The following is a 24,692-nucleotide window of genomic DNA, read 5'->3' on the forward strand; positions in this document are numbered from 1 at the left end:
TCTCTCAACTGTTTCTCCAGAAAAAAACAACTGGATACATAATCTCTCAAAATGGCAAAAAATACTGAAAAATATTTTCTGCATTTAATTTTCATAAATTTAACTATTTGATTGAAATATATTTTACCTTAAAATACTTTTGTATTAGAGTTCTCCAGGTAGACAGAACCAATAGGCTATGCATACACATTGTATAGATAGATAGATAGATAGATAGATAGATAGATAGATAGATAGATGATAGACAGACAGACAGACAGACAGACAGATAGATAGATATAATGGGGCTTTATAAAGGGAATTGGATTATGCAATTATGGAGGCTGAGAAGTCTGACCAAAAGCCATCCAAAAGCTGAAATACCAGTGAAACTTGTAACGTTGCTCAGTCCAACACTTAAAGTATCAGAATCAGTGAAGCTAATGATGTAACTCGCAGGCTGAGGCCAAAGGCAGGAGAACCTTGGGGAACAGCTGGTGCAAATTCCAGAGTCCAAAGGCCAGAGAACTTGGAGTTCTGTTGTACAAGATGTAGGAGAAGAAAGGTGTCCCCACTCTGGAAAAGAGAGACAGAGAGTCAATTTACCTTTCCTCTCCCTTTGTGTTCTATCCAGGCCCTCAGCCAACTAGATGGGGTGTGTCCACATTGGGTGAGGACAGATCTTAGTTCACTGATTCGAATGCCAGTCTCTTCCAGAAACACCCTCATAGACATATCCAGAAATAATGCTTTACCAGCTGTTTGAGTATCTCTTAACCCAGTCAAGTTGACACCTGAAAACAATGATCACAAATTTCAACCAAAATAATTTAAACATGAATAGTTTAGGAGCAGAAACTGACAAGGAAAGACATTCTTTTAGGGAGAAAGAGATCTTCCATATTTTCTCAAATAATGTGAAGACATTTAAAAAATTGTGTATGCTCACAAAATAAACATAATTATATTTGAATATATTTTATAAATTATCACCATTTGGTTTCTTATGATAATGCAGTGGTTATTCTTATCATTGTTTCCGGTAACAAATGCAGTATGTCCTTTTTTACACGTTGCCTTTAAGATTTTCTTCATATCATTGAGCATCAGCAATTTGATTGTAATGTGCTTTGGAGCTGTTTTATCTCTTTATTCTGCTTGGGGTTCATTGAACAGCTTGGATATTTTGGCCTATAGTTTTCATAAAAATGTGTAACAATTAATCCTTCCTATTTTTATGCTCCAATTTCCCTATTTTCATATGCTGACACTTCAATTACATGCACATTAGACTGCTTGATGTTGTGCCATGGATCATGTTGTTTATTTTTTCAACCTTTTTCTCTTTATGTTCAATTTGTATAATTCCTATTGCCCTCTCTTCAAGTTTATTTATCTTTTTATTTGAAGTCTCTAGTCTGCTATTAGGTAGATTCAGTGAATTTGTCATTTTTAGGAGATTATATTTTTCATCTCTAGAATCCCCTGCTGATTCTCTATTATATCTTCTATTTCTCTATTTACATCCCTGTGAGTTTCCTCATTATGTTCAATTTTTCCTTCCAATATATTCCTTTGAATATATTGTTAGTGCCTGTTTTAAAGTCCTTTGATAATTCTAAAATCTCTGACATTTCTAGTTTGTTTCTATTTATTGATTTTTATCCTGATTATGGATCACATTTTTTTCTTCTTCCATTTTGTATTAATTTTTAAAGACATTATGGATGCTATGGTTTTTATATTTCAAGATTTTGCTTCCTTGCTCAATTAGAATATTAAATTAATTCACTTTCAGATTAGCTTGATCCCATAAGCTTTGTTTTTTAGCTTTGTTAGAATGAGTTTGAAGTAGTCTTATCTCTAGATCTAGATTAACTCTATTTCTAAAGTATTCCCTGTCTGGGGTATATATACAATACTTGGAGTGTTCAAGAAATCTCTCCATGGTCATTATTTAAAACTCAAGTGTCTCACAACCCCAGGTTGTTCAGCTCAAAGTTTCCCAATAATTGCTCTTTTTATGGTAGATGTTGTTTTTATTTTAAATTGTTCTTTGGTCCCTTGGAGCCTTGCTCGATGAATGAGCGGCTTTGTGTATGTGAAACATTCAAGAGATTGCCTATGATATTTCTGGATCTTGTTTTCGAGGTATCTCTTCTCTCTATGGTGCTCTGTTCCACAAATCCCAGAGATCAAATAGCTCCAAACTCTAATACCTCTCTCTCATAATAAAACTACCATGCTCTGAGTTTGCCTTCCTTGTGGGAAGGCGGGACCCCTCCAAGTCTGGAGGGGACCTTGACAGAAAGCTGGAGCAACTGTGACTCATTGTCAAAATCTGTGATGAGTCTGAGATTTACCCTACTTACAAGTTAGCTAGTTAACCTGCCATAGAAGACACTATACAGGGTCAGAGACCAAAAGACTTTATATTACTCATGGTACTGCAGCATAATAAACTTTATGTGAGTTTCCCTTGTCCGTGAAGTCCCACAGAAAGGCCAATGTGAATGCTACACATGCAGTGAGTTTGTGTTACAGCTAAAGAATCCAGAGCCTAGTGAATTCCCATCTTTTTTTTTTTTTTTTTTTTTTTTTTTTTTTTTGAGACCGAGTCTTGCTCTGTTGCCAGACTGGAGTGCAGTGGCAAGATCTTGCCTCACTGAAATCTCTGACTCCCTGGTTCAAGCAATTCTCCTGCCTCAGCCTCCCAAGTAGCTGGGATTACAGGTGTGTGCCACCATGCCCAGCTCATTTTTGTGTTTTTAGTAGAGATGGGCTTTCACCATGTTGGCCAGGATGGTCTTGATCTCCTGACCTCATGATCTGCCCACCTCGGCCTCCCAAGGTGCTGGGATTACAGGGAATTCCGATATTTTATACTGGGTTTGCAAGCAAACCTGCCCAGCCTTTTCCCAGGAGGAAGGGACTCTCTCTTCCAAGCGTGTTTGTTATATAAGTGTACTTGAAAAGAAGGATTGGGTAAAACAATGTCAGTATTTCTGCTGACATGTACAGAAATGTGAAACACCTGTGGAGGACTGACTCTCAACATTTGCCTCATTTGTTTCCCTTCTATCATGGCTCACCATCCTGTGCAGCCTATCATTCAAAATGTGAAAACAGTTACTTCATAACTTATAATTGACCCACTTTTACAGTTGTTTGAACAGGGAAAATTAGTCAGATGACAGTGACATCAAAGAAGATATTCCAGTTGATATATCTTTGAGGTTATCAATTTAAAATAAAATGCAGCTCAGATAATTAGAAATCGTTTGAAAAATATGACAAGTTGCAAGATGTTTCCAGGTATAGCAAGTATTTCTTGCATGAGTTAAAGAATTTTAAATCGATTTTTAAAATTTATTCTTTTATATATACATATATATGTATGCATATGAATGTATGCATGCATATATTTATACACACATTATACTTTATTAGACATTTGTTAATTATGGTTTATGTATACCTTAGACCTTTAAAATAGAAAATATGTTATAGACTCACTAAAATTATTTTTCCAAATCTTTTTTCTTCTGCAAAATATAGTTTACACCTAGAATGTCCTCTCTTACTTTTTAACCCAGATCACACCTTTTTGTCCTTTAAGACCAAACTTAAAGGACAAATGTGACTTTGTTTATAGAACACATAGTTTTGAGTTCCTATTCTAAGCCAGACTACAAGGTTTTTAGGTAAATCTTCTGGATACAAATATTTGAGTATCACTTTCTTTATGATGAGGACTCTCTCTCTGATGTTAGTGAACAATTTTGCAATTTTATTTTTTGGTAATTTTTTCAAATGCACTAACTCTAGAGGCAATATGGAGAATGATATGGAGAGAAAATTATAGGCAGAGAGATAAATTTGAAGGTAAGAGTTGATAGGGAACTGCAGCAATGAGAATTTGATCAGTAGTAGTGGGAATGTAGTTGGCAGTGAGTTGACAACATGAATGGACATTTAAGAAAAGAGAATCAGCTGGACTTTAGGATTGCTTTGCTGTGGGCAATAATAAGAGGAAGTGTTATAGGATTGCTATTTATGAGAGTTTATTTAGTTCTCCAGGTAGAAGATTATCCAACACTTTCCCAATATCTTTTACAAAACAATTTTTTAATTTTTTTTTGAGATGGAGTCTCGCTCTTTTCCCCCAGGCTGGAGTGCAATGGCGAAATTTCGGCTCACTGCCACCTCCGCCTCCCGGGTTCAAGCAATTCTCATGCCTCAGCCTCCCGAGTAGCTAGGATTACAGGTCTCTGCCACGATGCCCGGCTAATTTTTGTATTTTTAGTAGAGAGGGGATTTCGCCATGTTGGCTAAGCTAGTCTCAAACTCCTGGCCTCAGATGATCCACCCACCTCAGCTTCCCAAAGTTCTGGAATTACAGGCATGAGCCACCACACCCTGCTACAGAACAGTATTTTAATATAATGGATTTTATATTTCCCTTTTTCAATTAAATTTTAGGATGGTGGTAATCCTAGGTACATGCTGATGCAATCTCCAAACGTTGCTGAATGGAATTAAGTAAGCCAGACACAATTTAGTAACACATTAACTCCTTCTTTTTTCCCACTGGGTAATCATGCCAGGTGAAGAAATTTGATATGGACAGGCACCACTGAGTTACTCACAGATATAATGGAACTACGAGCTTTCACATCAAGCCCTCACTTATAACTTTCTAAAACCCAGGTCTATATCCTTTCTTTTTTCCGTTTGTCTCTCAATGTTCACTTCTCAGCAGTGTCCCCTATTAATATCCACAGAATAATAGACTCAATTAAGTTGCATTAATTCTGCTCTCAACAAATCACGCACCTTATATGCATTCCTTGCACTAGCAGTAGAGACTCTGAATTAATGCTGACCACTGGAAATTTCTACAAACCTTATTTAGTGCGTTTGAAATCATGAAAGGCAGGCTGTCAAGCAAACACATAATGCTGGCTTGCTCAACATAGCTCCCAGCATATTATTTTCCTACCCATTATATCACTTCTACTCTCCTTAAATTTCCATACTCTTTTGATCTTAAAAAAATGTTGAAAAGCAAAAAAAAAAAAAGTTTCTAATTATTGCCCACGCTTCGTTTCAGTGATCAGTTTTGCTTTAAACTTGTATAGAAGGTAAAGACTAAAACAAATACCTTTGTTATTTTCAAACTATTTTAAACCAAAACTACCTATTTGAATCAAGTTAAATATGAAAGTCCGAAATGCAAAATATGAACTAAGTAAAATAGAACAATATTTGGCATGGTATGAAAAATGATATTCTTAATTGTTACTCAGCTCATGCCAACTATGCAAGTTTCATTGTAAAGTGGAATATTCAGGCAGTTGTAGGAAAAGTATTTCCTAAATACACAGAAAAAAGGCTAGAGTACATGTCTCCTGTTGTTTACCTCTAGAATGTGTGTTTTTAAAAAGGCAGCACAAAATCAATACTTGGACAGAGAGGCTTTTCCAAAACCTACAATCAGCAGATGCTTTTGTCACAGGGTCCCAACTTCACTTTTCTAGCAGTCAGATATTCTCTGTGCCTGCTTCTAGTAAAAGTAAGAAATAACTGTAGGATATATTACTAGTAAATAATTAAAAAGGTAACGGTATTAGAAATTGCATTATAATTTAAAGTAAACAAAATTGCATGCACACATTATATCTTGCCTTAGGACTAAAACCCTCATTTCCTTAACATTATTACAGCATTAAGAAAGAAAAAAAATGGGTAACTAATAAATTTTAAAACCTCAAAGAAACAAACCACAAAAGCAATACTAAATTTAAGAAAGCTTGAAAGTCTCAACAGTTGTATGACACAAATGGCTCACTTTACTTTTCTAAACTACAATTTTCAATGCTTCAAAGAAGAATTTATTCAGATGATCTCTTAGTTTTCTTCCAAAGCTCTAGAATGCTTTGACACTGTATGACTACATCATTTTCAACCAGCATATTAATTCAGATTAAGAAACAATTTTAGCTACAACTTTATTTTAACTTCACTTAATAAAATTTTGACAATCTTTTTGAGTTGTTCTAATTGGCACACTTATTCTGAGTTGAAGTACTATCTCTAAGGAAAGTATGACAGAAAGGACTGAAACAATTAATCAATTTAATTTGGCATATGTTCTTATGTTTGAGCTACAATCTTCTGTTTCTAACAAGAACTCCTTAACTGTCATCTACTTTCTTCTATTGCCACTTTCCTTCATTTTCTAATAATAGAAACTATGCCATGTAACCATATCCATTATTAAAAAAAAATTAACTTGGCTTTCAAAATATATTGCTTTGATTCAAACATAAAGCTTGCTTTATATTGTTTGCATATATTGTTTTGCATATATTGTTTGCATATATTGTTTTGTTTTATGATGAAGTGTTAAATTTAAGGGTTCCCTGGAGAAATGTAAATAAATATTATTAACTAAGTGATAATTATTATGAATGCATAACATTATCCTTCCTTTTATGTTTACATAGATAACAAAAGTATTTCAAGCAGTTATCATTTTTAACTTGAATAAGCATGTAGTTATAGAAGTCAAGGAATGAAAAGAAAGTCCTATGTACCTAAAGCAAGCTATTCAAAAATATACAGGAATCACAAAAATATACAAAGTAATTTTATTATTTTCTTTAATAATGACTAGATTGGCTTCTACCTTGGTTTATGTAAAATTCTCTAGAAAAAATTATAATATGGCATAACTTATTCTCAAATAAATAACATTATTTTGAAAATATCAATAATTTTGTATCTTTCCAAATATATTACTGTTAGATAACAGCACAAGCATTATTTAAAAAAACAGAAACAGGTGGGTAATTTTAGAAAATAAGTTACATGTAGAGAATATAACAAAATTAGGGGGTAGAATGCATGGAGCACAGGAAAAAAAGAAAACTTCTCAGAAAGAAAGGAAACTCTAACCAAAAAAGTCACTGGAAATAGTAAAGACAAGTGGGATTCAGAGTCTGGATGTTCTAGATGTCCAGACTGTTCATGGTAAAGTTATCCATATGACAGTATGGATAGTACAGTGACTCTATTGAAAAGCTAATCATTTTAGAAATAGTTTATAAGATATAGCTCTGGACCCACAATGTATATTTGCAACCTAATAGGAAGCTAAAACTTTTTACATACAACATAGCAATGACTCTTTTCTCTATCTGTCATTAAAAAGCAAACAAAAAATTCAAACCACCAAATAAATTTATAATAATGTTGAATAAAGGTGCTAACTTCTTAATGATTGTCATAGGACTAGTTTTAGAAAATAGAAGATAGGGAACAAAAGAGAAATAGACATGCACATAGAGTATTTGGATTTTCATGGACAAAATAGATAGAATAACCTGTAATGGTCAATTGCAGAGACATTATTTGTATTGCTGGTTACTAAATGCTGTAAACGTTGGTTATTAATTGATAAATGGTACTAATATATGCAAATACATATATATGCAAATACACGTGTCTGCATGTGTATTAGTTTAGACTAGGTAATACCACAGTAACGAATTATCTCCCAAATCCCAGTGGCTTAATCCAACAAAGACTATATCTTACTCACATAACATGTTCATCATGGGTCAATGTGGTCTCTGCTATACACAGTGACTCAAATATCTTGGATAGGAAAGCTCTGTTACCTTGAAATTGCACCATCAGAGATATATGACTTCTGTGGCTGCTGGAGGCTCTTGTATTAGCCAGTTAAACACTTTGCCTTAGAAAGACACACATTTGCATGCACACATTATATCTTTATTTTTTACACAGATTTCATTGGCTGGAACTAGTCATTTGGTCCTGAATAACTAAAAACAAACAAGAATAATCCTCTCATGTGTCCAGGAGAGACTAATGGATATAGATGGATGTATATTATAGTCTCTACCATGATGCTCACACTGACATTAGTTAACAATGGGGTAAAATAATGTTCAATTCCAACAGCTGTTCTTAGGCTGGTAAATCATGTAGCTAGAAATTCAATTTGTTTTGGATTATAGTTTTTAAGGCAGTGACTTTTAAAATGCAATCAGAAACATATGGAACATATTACTTTTTAAACACATGAGTTTCATCTGCTCTAAGTATAAACCTCAGTATTTTGAGAAACACTGACTCCATCAGGCCTTTGCATGTGGAAACTTTGTAATGCAAGTGTTTCTACAAATGACTAGTGCTTTATGCTTACATAAAGTTACTCTTATTCTAATAATTTCTAGTATTGCTTTGAATGGAAATAATTTATGATGCTTGGTTGAAACAAAATAAAATTTTCCCATGGTGAATATTTAAGTTAGACATAATATATTAGAAACAACTACTTCAAAAACAAAAAGTGACTTTAATTAAACCAGGCACTTTTGGCAATGGCTCTCAGAACTTAGAAAAAAACTGACTCAGAACATCCAAGAAAATGCTTTTAAGCAAATTAGAGAGTCAGACTTTTAAAATATATCAGATTGTAATACTACTGTCTCTCAATATAACTCAGTATAATCTGGATATTAAAAACATTTTTCAATGTCATAATAACGAAGGAAATAAACCAAATACTTTAATTTTCCATAGGCAAAAACTAATTTAATATATAATAACTTAATTTAATAGGCAAAGTAACATATTTTAAATCTTTTTCTTTCCAACTCACAAACACAAATTTGATGATAAAATACTTAAATGAAGTATGCTATGCCCTGTTGCATTTTATGCAAAAAAAGTCTCTGTAAATAAAAAGACAAATAATATTAATGTTTCTGGAAATCATATATCTTTATATTCAAATTTTATATTTGATAGGTTTATAGGAAATTTGTCTTAATGTGTTTTCTTTAATTTTAACTTCAAGATTAACTTTACTGTCATAAACTCTGCTTCTCAATGTTAAGGGATTTTCTTGGATAAATGCACTTGTTTGAACATATAAATTCTACTATTCTGATCTGATATTTTTGGTATAAGATGAGTTGTGTTCACTTTATTTTCCCTCCATTTGCCCGTAAGTATCTAAGCAGGAAAAGAGTTGTTGCCATTTGTGGATGGTTGGGGTTTTACAGGGATCTTGCTGTCTATATTCTAATTGGCTAGACGATTTGGAACTCCTGCTGGATGTAAGTCCAAGAGGTTATCATGGTAGGAGGTAGTGATTTAAGTAAGTGTGTGTGTGTGTGTGTATGTGTGTGTGTGTATATATATATATATATATTTCAGGTTGATCCTTGAACAACGCAAAGGTTGGGAATGCTGACTTCAGTGCAGTAGAAAATTTGCATAAAATTTTTGACTCCTCCTTCTCCAATAAACTAATGGTTTACTGTTGATTAGAAATACATATTTGTATGTTATATGTATTATATACTGATATAGTTTGGATGTTATTCCCTCCTCATCTCATGTTGAAATGTGATCCCCAATATTGGAGGTGGGGCCTAATGAGAGGTGTTTAGGCCATGAGGGCAGATGCCTCAGGAATGTCTTGGTGCCCTCCCCAGTGGTAATGGTTGGCAGTGAGTTTATGTGGGATATGGTTGTTAAAGGAGCCTGTTCCCTCCTCTTTTCTTTCCTCCCTTCTCTTCTCTCACCTCTTAGCTTTCTTAAAGTGTGACACTCCTGCTGTCCCTTCACCTTCTGCCATGAGTAAAAACTTCCTCAGGTCTCTTCAGGAGCCAAGGAGATGCAGGTACCATCCTTGTACATCTTGCAGAATCATGAGCCAAATAGAACTTTTTTCTTTATAAATTATCCAGCCTCAGATATTCTTCATAGCAATGCAAAATGAACATATATATGTGTGTATGTATATATAATATATATATACTGTATTCTTATAACAAAGTAAGCTACAGAAAAAATGTTATTAAAAATCATTAGGAAGTGAAAATATATTTATTATTCATGAAGTAAAAGTGGATCATCATAAAGTTCTTCATACTCATCATCTTCATGTTAAGCAGGCTGAGGAGGAGTAAGAAGAAGGATTGATCTTGTCTCAGGAGTGGCAAAGGCAGAAAAATGTTCATGTGTAAGTGGTTCTGCACAGCTCAATCACATGTTGTTTAAGGGTCAACTGTATGTCTGTATTTATTTGTAGATATAAAAATATATATTATAAAGTTGGGATTTTTGGTAGGTGTTTAGGTCATGCGGGTTCTGCCCTCATGAACACATTAATGCTTCTGGAACTGTGAGAAATATCTATATCCATATAGATATATTTAGTAGGATATATCCAATCCTATATCCCATTGGATATATCTAATCTATATATAGAGAGAGAGAACCCTGACAAATACAGACTTTGGCATCATGATCAGTTCTAGAGAAACGGAATTTTAAGGAGACATTTTCTCAATTGATTCTAGGGGTTTGAGAATTGGGTACATATCTGATTACATTTAAATATGCCAATGACTCTCTTTCCAGTAGTAAAGAGAGCACTGATAGTTTATGTCATGATCTAGCAGCAGAGATTTACAAAATATTGCAAATATGCTTATATTGGTTGATAATGAGATTGAGTGTTCCCAACGTTACTAGACAAAGTAGGAGAAGAGATTAGTGAGCTCTCTGGGCCTCTTTTGTAGGAGCACTAATCTCATTTATGGGGGAGCTATCCTAAGTACCTAACCACCTCCCATAGGCTCCCACCTCCCAATACCATTATATTGGGGGTTAGGATTTCAACATATAAATTTTGAAGGGACACTCATATTCAATCCTACCAGGTGCTGTTTCTCCCATAGCCAGGTATTGAGGGGTAGAAATGGGAGTGCCATTACACATTGTCACTGCTAGTGACCCCCTAGTGAAGTTTTTGCTTCTTCTTCCCCAACCTTATCTCATGTTTCCCTTCAGGTTTTGGTTCCAAAGGAAGGAATGCTTCCACCTGGAGACACAACAATGACTACAAGAAACTGGAAGTTAAGACTAAGACAACTTTGGGCACCTCTTGCCTCTGAATTAACAGGTAAAGAGGGAGTTACTGTGCTGGCTGGGGCACATTAATCCTGACTACCAAGAGGAAATCCAACTACTGTTACATGATGGAAGTAAAGAACAATATGTCTGGAATACAGGAGATCCCTTAGGGTGACTTTTAGTATTACCATGCCCTGTGACTGATGTCAATAAAAAACTACAACAATCCAACCTAGGCAAGACTACTGCTTTGGTTGAAATGTGTCCCCCAAAATTCATGGGCTGGAAACTTAATTCTCAATGCCAGTGTTGAAAGGTGGGACTTTTTGAAGGTGTTTCTATCATGAGGGCTCTGCCCTTATTAGTAGATTAATGTCCTTATAAAAAGGGTTTGTGAAAACAGCTTTGCTATCTCTAGCCCTTCTGCCTTCTGCCATGCAGACACAGTAAGGGAGCCCTTGCAAGATGCTGCTGGCACCTCGATCTTGTACTTTCCTGATTCCAGAATTTTGAGAAATAAGTTTCTGTTCTTTATAAATTACTCAGTCTGTGGTATTCTGCTACAGCAGCCCAAAATGAACTAACACAACTACTAATGACCCAAACCCTTTAGGAATAAAGATTTGGGTCACAACACCAGGTAAAGAACCATGACCAAGTGAGGGGATTGCTGTAGGTAAAAAGAATAAAAAATGGATAGTGGAAGAAGATAGTTATGTATACCAGCTGGAACCATATAACCAGTTATGTAAGTTAGAACTGTAATTGTCATGAGTATTTCCTCCTTATTTTGTTATAAATATAGGTGCACATACATATATATATATATACATATATATAGATAGATAAAATATTTTTGTTTTCTTCCTTCTTATTACCTTATATAAAATTATTACTGTCTTTATTTGATGATTAATTATGGTTTAAGGGGATATGTATGGGTGCCAATTTGACAAGTGGTAGACTTGTGATGGTTAAGTATTTTTATTATTATTATACTTTAAGTTCTAGGGTACATGTGCACAACGTGCAGGTTTGTTACATATGTATACACATGTGACTTACATGTTAGATCTAAAACCATAAAAACCCTAGAAGAAAACCTAGGCAATACCATTCAGGACATAGGCATGGGCAAGGACTTCAGGACTAAAACACCAAAAGCAATGGCAACAAAAGCCAAAATTGACAAATGGGATCTAATTAAAGAGCTTCTGCACAGCAAAAGAAACTATCATCAGAGTGAACAGGCAATCTACAGAATGGGAGAAAATTTTCACAATCTACCTATCTGACAAAGGGCTAATATCCAGAATCTACAAAGAACTGAAACAAATTTACAAGAAAAAATCAAACAACCCCATCAAAAAGTAGGTGAAGGATATGAACAGACACTTCTCAAAAGAAGAATTTATGCAGCCAACAGACACAGAAAAAAATGCTCATCATCACTGGCCATCAGAGAAATGCAAATCAAAACCACAATGAGATACCATCTCACACCAGTTAGAATGACGATCATTAAAAAGTCAGGAAACAGCAGGTGCTGGAGAGGATGTGGAGAAATAGGAACACTTTAACACTGTTGGTGGGACTGTAAACTAGTTCAACCATTGTGGATGGTTAAGTTTTGTGTCAACTAGACTGAGCCACAGGGTGCCCAGATATTTTAACAAACATTACTATGTGTGTGTCTGTGAGGATGCTACTGGATAAGATTAACATTCAAATTAGTAAACTAAGTAAGGCAGATTGCCCCCCCATAATGTGATAGGGCCTCATTTAATCAATTAAAGACCTGAATAGAACAAAATGGCTAAGTAAGAAGGAACATCTTCTCCCTGTGACTGAGGTATTTTTATTTTTCTGCCTTTGGACTCAATCTGAAAAATAAGAATTGAGTCTATAGCCTGCTGCTTTTCAGTCTAGCACTTATACCATCAATCCTCCTGGCATCTTAGTCTGTTAAGGATTCTATCAAATACTACCTAAACTGGTTGGATAATAAGTTGTTTTTCATTTGTTTTCCACAGTTGTGGAGGCTGGAACATAGAAAATAAAGGCTACAGCAAATTTGGTGTTTGGTGAGATCCTCCATCTTGGTTCATAGACGGCTATCTTCTCTTTGTGTTCTCACATGGTGGAAGGGCAAAGGAGCTCTTTGTGGCCTCTTTTATAAGGACATTAATCCCATTTATAAGGGCTCCATGCTCATGACCTCATCTAATCCTAATTACCTCCCAAAGGCCACACCTTCTAATACCATCACATTATGGGGTAGAATTTCAGTATATAAATTTGACTTGGGCAGGGGGAACATTGTTGAAGTCAAAATAAAATGTAGAGATGAATCTCCAAATTAAATGCTTTATTCAAGAATCACAGAATTTCAATTAACAGCATACGGACAGACTGGAGTTGTCTTTGATATGTCCGAAGAACAAAGAGAAGGTTGGAGGTTTTATTAGAAAGAGAAATGTTATGTATAGTTTTAAAATAAAGCTCATTGGCACTAGGAAAGCTTTTAGGAGCAGGCAAGCTCTAATTGGTGATGTCAGTGGGTAAAACTAGTCTTAGAGTCATGGCAGGTTGTTTCAACAGCTACAAGGGAAAATTGGTCCTAGAGCTACAGCAAAACATTTCAGCAGGTGGCCTGGTAGAAAATTCAGTTGTGGAGTTGGTGTTGTGTGCCCTGAATGTTTTTTTCTACCTGACCCCTTGACTCTGATTTAGTTGGATATGACAAGAGTGGCCCAATATATATAATCAAGTTTCACAATACAAAGATTTAATCTGCAGCACCTGGGGCTCCAGTTTGCTGATGGCAGGTCTTGTGACTTCGCAGCCTCCCTTACTGCATAAGCCAATTCCTTATAATAAATCTCTCTCTCTCTTTCTGTGATACATATATAAAATAATCAATTAAAGATGTGGATAGAATAAAATGGCTAAGACATATAAATATATATAATATATACATATATATGTAATATATATACAAGAAAAAAATGTCTCCTATAAAGTGTAGAGACAAATTCAGCCCCTTTTGATTTTTGACAGTAGGAACATAAACCTGTTATGATAATCTCCAAATCTTAGTTTTTACGCATGGTGTTCTGTTTTTAAAATATTGCTTAAATATTTTTAACAACCTTATGCAAAAATATATTTTACATATTAATGATAGGTTTATGGGCTCCATAATTATTTGTTTCTAACTTTTTTACTCACATTTTTTCTTATGATTCAATATGTATGGGTCCTTGCTGGAAGATCTTCCTAATTGCTTATCCTAAGCGTCAAGCAAAACTTGAAAGATATGCTGTGCTGTAATTATTGGCCACTCCAGCAACATAGAAAGGTCTGATGTAGCAGAGGACCATAGGAATGAAGTGTTAGTACTGATTATAATTTATCACCCATAGGGAACCAGGCACAGCCCTGGACGTGATCATGTATACTGTAGCTAGTATACTGGGGACTTCTTTTTGTACTTGTTCTGTATTTATGGTCAGGTTATCAAAGCCAGTCTCCCTAAGGCACAAGTTTCTTCTTTACTCAGTGTCCAAAGTTTCATAAATCAGAATTTTGAAAAATGGTTGGATAAGAGGCTAGTTTTTCAGTGGGTATATTACAGAAAAATAAAACTAGGATGTCTTTTGTGATTAACAAGGAGGGAAGCGTAGTAATATTGAAACACTTTAAAACTTATCTGAGATACTACAGTAAAAGAGAAAAGAAGGGTAGTAGAGAGGAGTAAATCACAGGAAGGAATTTAGTTCATTATTATTCAGATTAAAAAGGTACACTGTCATTCACTTCAATGTGTTTTCCTTTGACCATCTGACCTGACTCAGTGTTGTTAGGCACTGAGGGAGAGAACACTGTTGTGATTTCCGCCTCTTTTTATCTCTCAATAGTTGCAGTTTCTAGCTCCTTTATTGTTGGGCAAAGGAAAAATAGAAACTTAAAGGAAAAGGGCATGGTACATTAATGGAAAGTGCTGTCATCAGAGCTTCCTGTTTGCCACATGCCTAGATATTAGTTCTTTTGTAGGTAATTTAATGATGAAGTTTCATCATTAAAACCTGTCATTTCTTTGCTTCTCCGGCGGGCTATTTATAACTCCTCACTAGGACCTGACATCTTATAGTGCAACGTTCATAGTCTCTTTTAATAGGATCATTCTCAACTTATTGTAAGTTCCCAAACAAGACTAAAGGTCTTGAAGAGTCACCCAATGATATTGCAAGTTTATATATTAGCATGTAATTAATTGCCAAGTGAATGATGAAAATAAGTGTAAATGAAAGGTAATTGATAGATTTTAAAATACAAATGTTATGAATACCTGGCAGATGATATGCCAGCTACATTTTATATTACATATTGACATTTTGTTTGAGGTTCTGTATTGTATACACTTTTTTTTCGGTATAGTATGTTTACACATCTTAAACAACGTTTCTAGCTGGGGAAAGACTGCCTCTACTGAGGTTAGTTTACCTGTAGAGATTGGCCCAGCCAGGAGCATGCCTTTGTTATGCAAAGTAGTAGAAGGAGCCATACCTCTTCTATTTGGCCCTTACACCAGAAAGCAGTATTCCCCTGCTTTAACCATCCCAGGGCCAGGCACCAGGCAAAGAGGAACACCATCCTTAGTTTAGAGCCCAGCTGAAATTATTCAAATTAGCCAGTCCTTAACTCATCACTGTACTCTGCCTTGCCTTTCCTACAAAAAACCCAATGAAAGTTTCTTTAACTATCTGAATTAAAACCTATGTGTTAAATAAAATTATGATAAACTCTTGTTATTAGAGGCCTATATGAAATGCTCATAGATCATTTAAAGATCTTCAAGTGAAACCTACTTATTTGGATGTGTTCTGTCTGTATACTATCAACCATTTTATGAACAGTCATGTGATATAATACAATATGACTGGTGAAATCTCTCAGGAGCAGATGTAACTGACAGAGCTTAAATTGATGTTTTATGAAAATGTACTGTGGCTATGTCTTAAAAGATGCCTTTAAATGGCATCTAGCATTAAGATGCTATCTTTATGGCTTATGACTTAAAAGGTTAAAAGGTTCAAATATATCTCTAGAGAAGGCAAGATCTCAAAACAAGAGTGGTTTAATTCTTTTCTGATCCCATCTTGATTCTTCTTTCTCTACATTTTCCTCTCTGATGCCAGTCATCATTTGAATTCATTTATTTCTTGGTAGCAACTATCGCTCCTTTTTCTGCTTCTATTACTTAAATGAAAAGCTAGATACTCTATACCTCACACTTATAAAAGTGAAAGTGCCTTAACTGAGCTTTTGCTTTTAGCATACTTCCTCTCTTACATATTCCACATAATAAATATATACATTTACATACTACCTTGATCATAACTTCCAACCCAAAACTACAGAAAGATTTTTCATAAGTTTCCATGAACATGTTAGTTTAATAACAAAATAAAGAATCCTTTTGAGAATACAGGCACATACCCCAGCAGATGGCAGGGCTGGGTGGGATATATCTATGTATAATATATTTAGAAACTGAATTAAGCCATGGTTATACAACATCTAAGCAACTGCTTTTTCAGAAAAGTGGATATTATTGAACAAAGGGATTTTTTTTTCTCTTGAGAATATCCATGGATTTTTGCTAAGACAGTGTGGGCCTGGATATGAGTTTGAGAATTAAAAGCACTGAATTGTTCTATACAATTTAGTGGAAGAAGTCAAAATTCTAGAAACACCTCAGGAAGGAAGGCATAAGAATGAGTCCAAGTACTATGAGAAGAGACCATAATCTGCAGTGCAGAAAAAAGAGACGGGGCTGTGAAATTTAAGAATAGATATATCTCATATTTTATCTGAATTTATTCAATTATTTATGTAAAATGTTTTACTGAGCCCTAATACTGTTTTAGATTCCGGGAATGCTTTGAAAAAATAATAACAATAAAAATTCTAGACTTTATAGAGCCATACAAAATTAGCCAGGCATGGTGGTGCATGCCTGTAATCTCAGCTGCTTGGGAGGTTGAGGCAGGAGAATCACTTGAACCCTGGAGGTGGAGGTTGTTGTGAGCCAAGATCACACCATTGCACTTCAGCCTGGACAACAAGAGGGAAACTCCGTCTCAAACAAGCAAACAAACAACATCAACAAAAAACCTTTATAGAACTTGCATTCTAGTACAATAGGAAGCTGATACATAAGTAAAATACATAGCATATTAGATGATGACATGTGTAAAAAGAGAAAAACAAAGCTTTGAAGAGGGATAGTAAGTGTTTATATACACTGAAAGTTTAAAATTGTAAGTTTGGTGGTAAGTGAAAGCCATGCTGAAAAGCTGATCTGAAGAAAGGCAGGAGTGTGCTGTGTGGATATGGTCAGAAGAAAGGCCGTTCTAGTAGAAGAAAGAGTAATGTGAATGCTGTGAGTTGGTTAAGTGCATAGAGTAAAAACAATCATGAGGACAGTGTGGCTGTTCCAGAAGGAACAAGAGGAAGAGCGGTAATATGATATACCAAAGAGTTAATGAGTAGAGGGGATTACACGGGGCTGCTAAATTATGAGGACTTGCCTTTTACTCCACATGGAAATTTGAGATAGAAATTTATTGAGAAGTTTTGAGCAGAGGAGTGTAGCAATCTTAGTCATATTTTAATAGGAACTCTCTCAGTGTTATGTTGAGAATGCACTGTGATTTTTTAAAAAGTAGAAATAGAAAGACCAGTTAGAAGTATTTTGCAACAATCCAGGCAAAATATAATACTAACTTGAACCATGACGGTGAGAAAAGAGGTCATAACAAGCAGTCATATACTATCTATTTTTGAAAGATAATCATCTTGCTTCAGATGCAGAAAATGAAAGAAAAGAGCCAAAAATGATTTCAGAAATTTTGGCTTGAACTACTGGAATGACGAATTTTATATCAACTGAGAGGAAGAATATTAAGAAAGAAGCGGATTGGAGATTAGTTCAGTTCGGGAGGTATAAAGTCTCATCCGACGTCTAAAAATTGTTGATTATGCAATTGGACATATGAGCCTAGATTTCAACAGAGAGGTCAGAGCTGTAGATATAAAATCAGCAGTCATCAAGCCATAGGATCTGATGACCAACTGGGAAGTTATTTTAGTGAGAAAATAGTGCAGCACCTAAGCCCTGGGGTACTCATCCATTACATCGGGGAGTGAAATATTGGTAAAAAAAAAAAAAAAAAAAGGCAGAGAAGGAGTAGTCATCAGTAAGATAGGAAGAAACACAAACAAAGCCAGGAAGGTGACAGCCTTCATTTGGTGAGAGTGATAAACTATATGAAATGCTGCTAAAATATTAAGATTGAGAATTGATACTGAATTTTGTAATGTGAACATCATTGCTAAGCCTGATAAGAAAGTTTGCTTAAGCAGTGGACATGACAGCCTGATTGTGATAGATTTAATAGAAAATTGGAAGAGAAATTAAATTAAAGACAAATATCAGCAAGTATTTTATGGAATTTTGCTATGAAAAGGAAAGACTGAGGCATAAGCTACAGAAGCAGTGGTATCAATAAATTAATTAATTGAGAAGATATACAATATACATAAGGCCACAAGTCTTAAGTATGTAGATTGTTTCATTTTTACCTGTGTACATTTATGTGGTCACTTACCCAGACATCATCAATTAGCCTTGCTTATTTTTGAGTTATACAAAAATAAAGTGTTGTATGATATACATTCTTTAGATTCTTATTTTTTTCCACTCAAAAATATGTCTATAAATTTAGACATGGTATCATAAAATGGCTCATTTTCACTGGGTAGCATTACAATGTGTAACAGCACATTTTAAAATTATACCACAAATTATTCACCCATTCTACTACTGTTGAATGTTTGGGTGGTTTACAACTTAGAAATTACTGTTAGTGAAAATGTTATGAACATTCTTGTACATATCTTTTCATAGATATCATCATGGGTAATTCTATGGATCACCTCACTGGGTTAAAGTGGTGGCTAACACCTATAATCTCAGCACTTTGGGAATTTAAGTTGGGATAATCACTTGAGCTCAGGAGTTTGAGACCAGCCTGGGCAACACAGCAAGATCCCATCACTACAAAAATAAATTATAAATAAATAAATAAATAAATAAGCCAGGTGTGGTGATGCATACCTATAATCCCAGCTACTCAGGAGGCTGAGGAGAGAGGACTGCTTGAGCCCAGGAGGTGGAGGCTGCAGTGAGATATGATCGTGCCACTGCACTCCAGCCTGGGTGACAGAGCAAGACCCTGTCTACAATAATAATAATAGTAATAATTAATAATCATAAAATACCCAGATATCTGGTAAAACATTATTTCTCTGTGTTTGTGAGGGTACTTCTGGAAGAGATTAATGTTGGAATCAGCATGCTGAGTAAAGATTCCTCCTCACTAATGTGGCCCGACATCGTTCAATCCGTTGAGAGTCTGGATAGACCAAAAAGGCAGAGGAAGGACTTATTCACTTTCTCTTCTTCTCCTACATTTTGTGCATCAGAGCTCCTGGCATGGACTGTTCATATCTTTTCCTAGACTGTAGTTTGCTTTTAATTTAACTCCCTTAATCATGCCTTTTGGACACTTGTTCTTAATTTTCTTAAAGGCTAATATGTTAATTTTAATAAGCTTTTGAGAGAATATACTTTGTTTTATTGGTTTCTCTGTTTTGCTATTTTTAAATTTATTTATTCTTCTATTTGTCATTGTTGTTACTGTTACTTCCTGCCTTTAATTTCTTTGGGTTAATTCCTTTTATTTTTATAGATCTTTCGATTAGAAGTTTATTAAATCATTAATTTAAAACGAGTCTTATTTTCTTACATATTCATTTAAAGCTATAAATGTCCTTTAGCACCACTTCAACTGCATGTCATGTGTCTTGACCTGTTGTATTTTCATTATGATTCAGTATTTGTAATCTTCATTTTTGCTTCTTCTTCAAAATATGAGTCATATAGGTTTCTTAATTTTCAAATATTTTCTAGAAAATTTTCTGTTATTGAGCTCTAATTATACTTCACAGTGGTCAGAGAATATCCTCTGTATAAAATCAGTTCTTTGAAAACTGTTAAAGCTAGCCTTATGGCCAGGATATGACCTAGTTTCATAAACATACCATGTGCACGTGAAGAGGTTATCTCTACTATAGATGCACATGAACTTTAATATTTCTTCTGTTTTGTACAACCTCTGAAATCTCTGGTAGGTAATCCAGTCTTATAGTGGCTGTTCTCTGATAAGCCTCTTAGAATTTTGCCCTGTGCATACATGGAATAGGGGCCAGCCAAGGAACTGATGAGAATTCTTACACAGATTTATCAGGCTATGTTTCTGCAAATCCTTACTCTGTGGATCTTCACCTAAGAGAAAGTTCAAAACTTTAAGGCAGCTCTGATCTTCAGTCTCTCTTTCCTCCACTCAGAAAGACAATTATGATTTGAAAAGCCTACCCTTGCTTTTATTTTCTGTTCCACAATTGTTTAGAAAATGCTCTCCTGAAGAAAGCCTGGATTAATACTTCCTTTTAAACCCTTTCCTGGTTAAAAATAACTTCCTTTATCTTCTTCATTTCCCTAATTTTATGTGTTTAATTGTTTCCAATTTCTGTAAGAAGTGTTTCTATAGTATGCTAAGATGTATAATTATTAACAATAAGAAAATAAGTATGATTTTATCTACTCTTTAATGGTCATATTGGAAGGGCTTACCATGTTTTTATGTATATAGGAATACTCCAGTGATGCCATAAATAATAATAATGCAGGAGAAAGTGAAACTTTTTCAGAGCAAACTCTTTGAATAAGTGAGAAATATTGAGATGTACTTTATAGGCAAGGGGGTTGTTTTCCCCACAAAAAAAGTAAAAGGACCCAAATTAGAAAAATGTAATCATGGGAGATTTCTTCAGTAAAATAAGAAGTAATGCCATTAGTTTGATGTGATAATGGGAAAAGAAGTGCTGGATTTTGATGAAATTAAGAAATTAGGAAATAACCAACTGGGAACTTGAAAATGGGAAAGCCCCAATTCAGTGCAATCCAACTGTCAACAACGTAAAGCCCCAATTGAAGTTACTGATCATGAATTTCATACGAAAGAAGGCCACTTATTTTTCTCATTTGTGTTCAGCTGTATAAGTACATAGGAGGTGAGGGTAGATTTTTAGGTTTAACAAGGATTGAAATTTAACCCAGTGAGTACTAGGAAGCCAGAAAGGATTTGAGGGCTTTATGTGAGGGAGTGACTATGATGATTTTCCTTGTGATGTTAGAAGGGCGAGGGATGTATGAAGTAGGTCATGGACAGTGAAAACCAGATAGGACCTAGGGACTAAGACACTTGCAGATTTGTTTTGAGGGTTGTATTGGGTTGTTAGAGGAAACGAGCCAGAAGATGGGAGGTAATGATCAGCAGGTACAATACTTCAAATGGAGATAATGTAAACCTCTGCATTTTTCATTGTCTCCCAACTTTCACTAGAGCACACTGTACACACAATTGACTTAAAAATGGTGGTGTGAATATGTTTGTGTGTGTGTGTGTGTGTGTGTGTGTGTGTGTGTAAAAATTAAAACAAAGGGCAAAGTTTTACAGTTGGGCAAATGTGGTAGAGAATGAGAATAGCCCAAAAGTAATGGCATATGATTGCTAAATTGAACGAGTTTAGCAGAAGCAGAATTTATGAGCCATATATGATTATAAGAACATATGCCTCTTGGGAATATTCAGAAATCCTGTGGAGGGCAATGCATGTTTCAATATCACTGTAATGAAAGTGTAAGGACATTTTATTTCTAGCTAAAAGAGAATCAATCTAGCTGGTGTCTGGGATATATTTGGAATTTCCCGCTGATCTATCTCAGTGAGTCACAGTATTTTTGAACAATAAAGCCCAAGTGACAAAACACAGCTTTCATTAAAATAGTACCTTACAATAGTACTTGTATCATCTGTCAAATGGTATTTTCTAAAAATTCAAAAAGAAGTTAACTTAGCTTTGTCTACTAGTCTATACCTTTACTTATCTAAAACATAAGTCAGCATTGAATAATATTAGTGGAAGTTGTTATTCTGGACATTGTTGCCAGACGTTGTTGAATATGTTTTCCAAATTTACCATTTAATTATATACATTCATGGTGGCTTTTAATTAATTTTCTTTATTATAATGAATAATTTAGGTTATAATTTGCATAGCATTGGATGACAGCAAACTATAGACATCTTGGCTACATGAAATATAAAAAAGCTCAATCACATTGGACACCTCAACTGGAAGATTTAAATATAAAATTAAAATATTCCTATGGGCCAGGCAGAGTGGCTCATGTCTGTAATCCCAGTACTTTGGGAGGCCAAAGCAGGAGGATTGCTTGAGTCCAGGGTTCAAGACCAGCCTCAAAACTCAAGACTCTGTCAATAAAGAAAAAAAAAAAAACTTAAAAAATTATGTGGCCATGGTGGCATATACTTGTAGTCTCAGATACTTTGGAGGCTGAGGTGAGAGGATTGCTTGAGCCAAGGAGATAGAGGCTGCAGTGAGCAGTGTTCACACCATTGCACTCCAGCCTGGGCAACAGAGGAGACGCTCGCTCAAAAAGTGAAAAAGGCCAGGCATGGTGGTTCACAAAGTACTGTAATCTCAGCACTTTGGAAGGCTGAGTCGGGTGGATCACTTGAGGCCAGGAGTTTGAGACCAGCCTGGCCAACGTGATGAAACCCTATCTCTACTAAAAGTACAAAAATTAGCTTGGTGTGGTGGTGCATGCCTATAATCCCAGCTATTCGGGAGGCGGAGGCACGAGAATTGCTTGAGCCTGTGTTGCAGAGGTTGCAGTGAACAGAGATTAGCCACTGCACTCCAGCCTGGGCGACTGAGCAAGATGCTGCTCAAAAAAATAAATAAATAAAAAATAAAATAAAATAAAATATTTATATGGAATAAGATACAATACAAAGACTAAGACAAATAATACAATGGAAATTATGTATAACACATATAGCAGGCAAAAAACAGCATCACTAATATATAGTTTCTACAAATTGATTGGATACATAACATATTACAAAATGAGCATGTTAATGATTGTAGAATTTGTGTATATGTGTTACTTTGTTATTTTCATTCAATTTTCATGAGTCACATGATGCTTAGCATTGCTTCATATGTTTTTCCCTTTTGGAAAAATGCATAATCATGCTCTTGTCCAGGGACTTCTGAGTTGTTTGTGCTCTTCTTTCTAACTTTGAGGAATGTATTTTTGTATACGTTGATAATAATATATTTTCAACTGTGTATCATGAGAATCTACTTCCAGTTATAACTTGACTTTCATTTTCATTAATACATTTTCCTTAAAGTGAAAAGTAGAAATGAACATCATTTTTCTTCATATGAAATATAATTTCTTCTACTTCCAATTATTGAAAAGTCCTTATATTTCCAATTTACCCAGCATGTCATTAATGTACGACACATGCATGGGCTTTATATTTTATTCCGTGGATCAGTTGATCTATCTCTGTGCTTACCAAACTGTCTTAATCAGATTAGCTTCATAACAGGTCTTGATATGTTGTAGGACAAAGCCTAACTTCCTAGTCTTCATTTTTCCTTTTGTTTATTTTCAATTTGTATTTTGTTTTTAATTTTTATGGGTACACAAGTATATATACTTATGGGGTATATGTGATGTTTTGATACAGGCATACAATGTATAATTATCACATCAGGCCCCGTCTTTATTTTTAGAAGTGTGCTAGTTAGCCAAGAAAACTTAACACTCATTGTCAACCAAGTTATCTATAATTCAAGGGTTCAGGGCCTAACTGGCAATACACAAACACACACACAAACACACTATATATATATATATATTTTTATATATATTTATATATATTTATGCATATTTATATTTATGTATATATATATTTATGTGTGTATATATATATGGTGATGGTTAATTTAATGTTTCAAGTTGGTTAGGCTATGATGCTTTGATCAAACACTATTCTAGATGTTAGTATGATGGTGTCTTGCAGATATGATTAACACTTATAATCAGTTTACTATAATTAAAGCAGATGACCCTCCATAATGTAGGTGTGCCTAATTTAATCAGATAAAGTCCTTAAGAGCAAAAACTAAGGTTTCTCTGGGAAGAAGGAATTCTGCCCTAATACTGTAATATCAAAATCCTGCCTGAGTTTCCAGCCAGCTGGCCTGCCCTGCAGATTTTAGACTAAAGACAGCAACATGAACTCTTATTTCAATTTTCATCCTTCTGGCCTCCCTAAACTTACAGATTCAGATTTGCCTGCCCCCACAAATCACATGAACAAATCCCTTAAAATAAATTTCTCTTTCTCCAGTATCTCCTATGTTTCTTTCTCTTGAGAACCCTGAATATAATGAATGTTAGAAATATAGATAAGAGGAAAAGGAATCTGAGGATTCACAAAGGAAGAAATGCAAATTATCAATAAATTTGGTAATAGATATCTAACTAGTGAATAAAAAAGGGAAAATAAATCCACCAAAAAGCAATATAATTTTTATACATTCAGTGGACAAAACCAAAACCAAATCAAACTCAAACATGATGATCAATCCTAGCCAATACTGTTAGGATATGAGAAAAATTGGAAAAATAAACATTTTCCCACATTACTAGGAAAAGTGTAAATTCTTATAGT

This window comes from Pan troglodytes, chromosome 10 (assembly GCF_028858775.2).
Source record: "Pan troglodytes isolate AG18354 chromosome 10, NHGRI_mPanTro3-v2.0_pri, whole genome shotgun sequence".
Classification (NCBI taxonomy): domain Eukaryota; kingdom Metazoa; phylum Chordata; class Mammalia; order Primates; family Hominidae; genus Pan; species Pan troglodytes.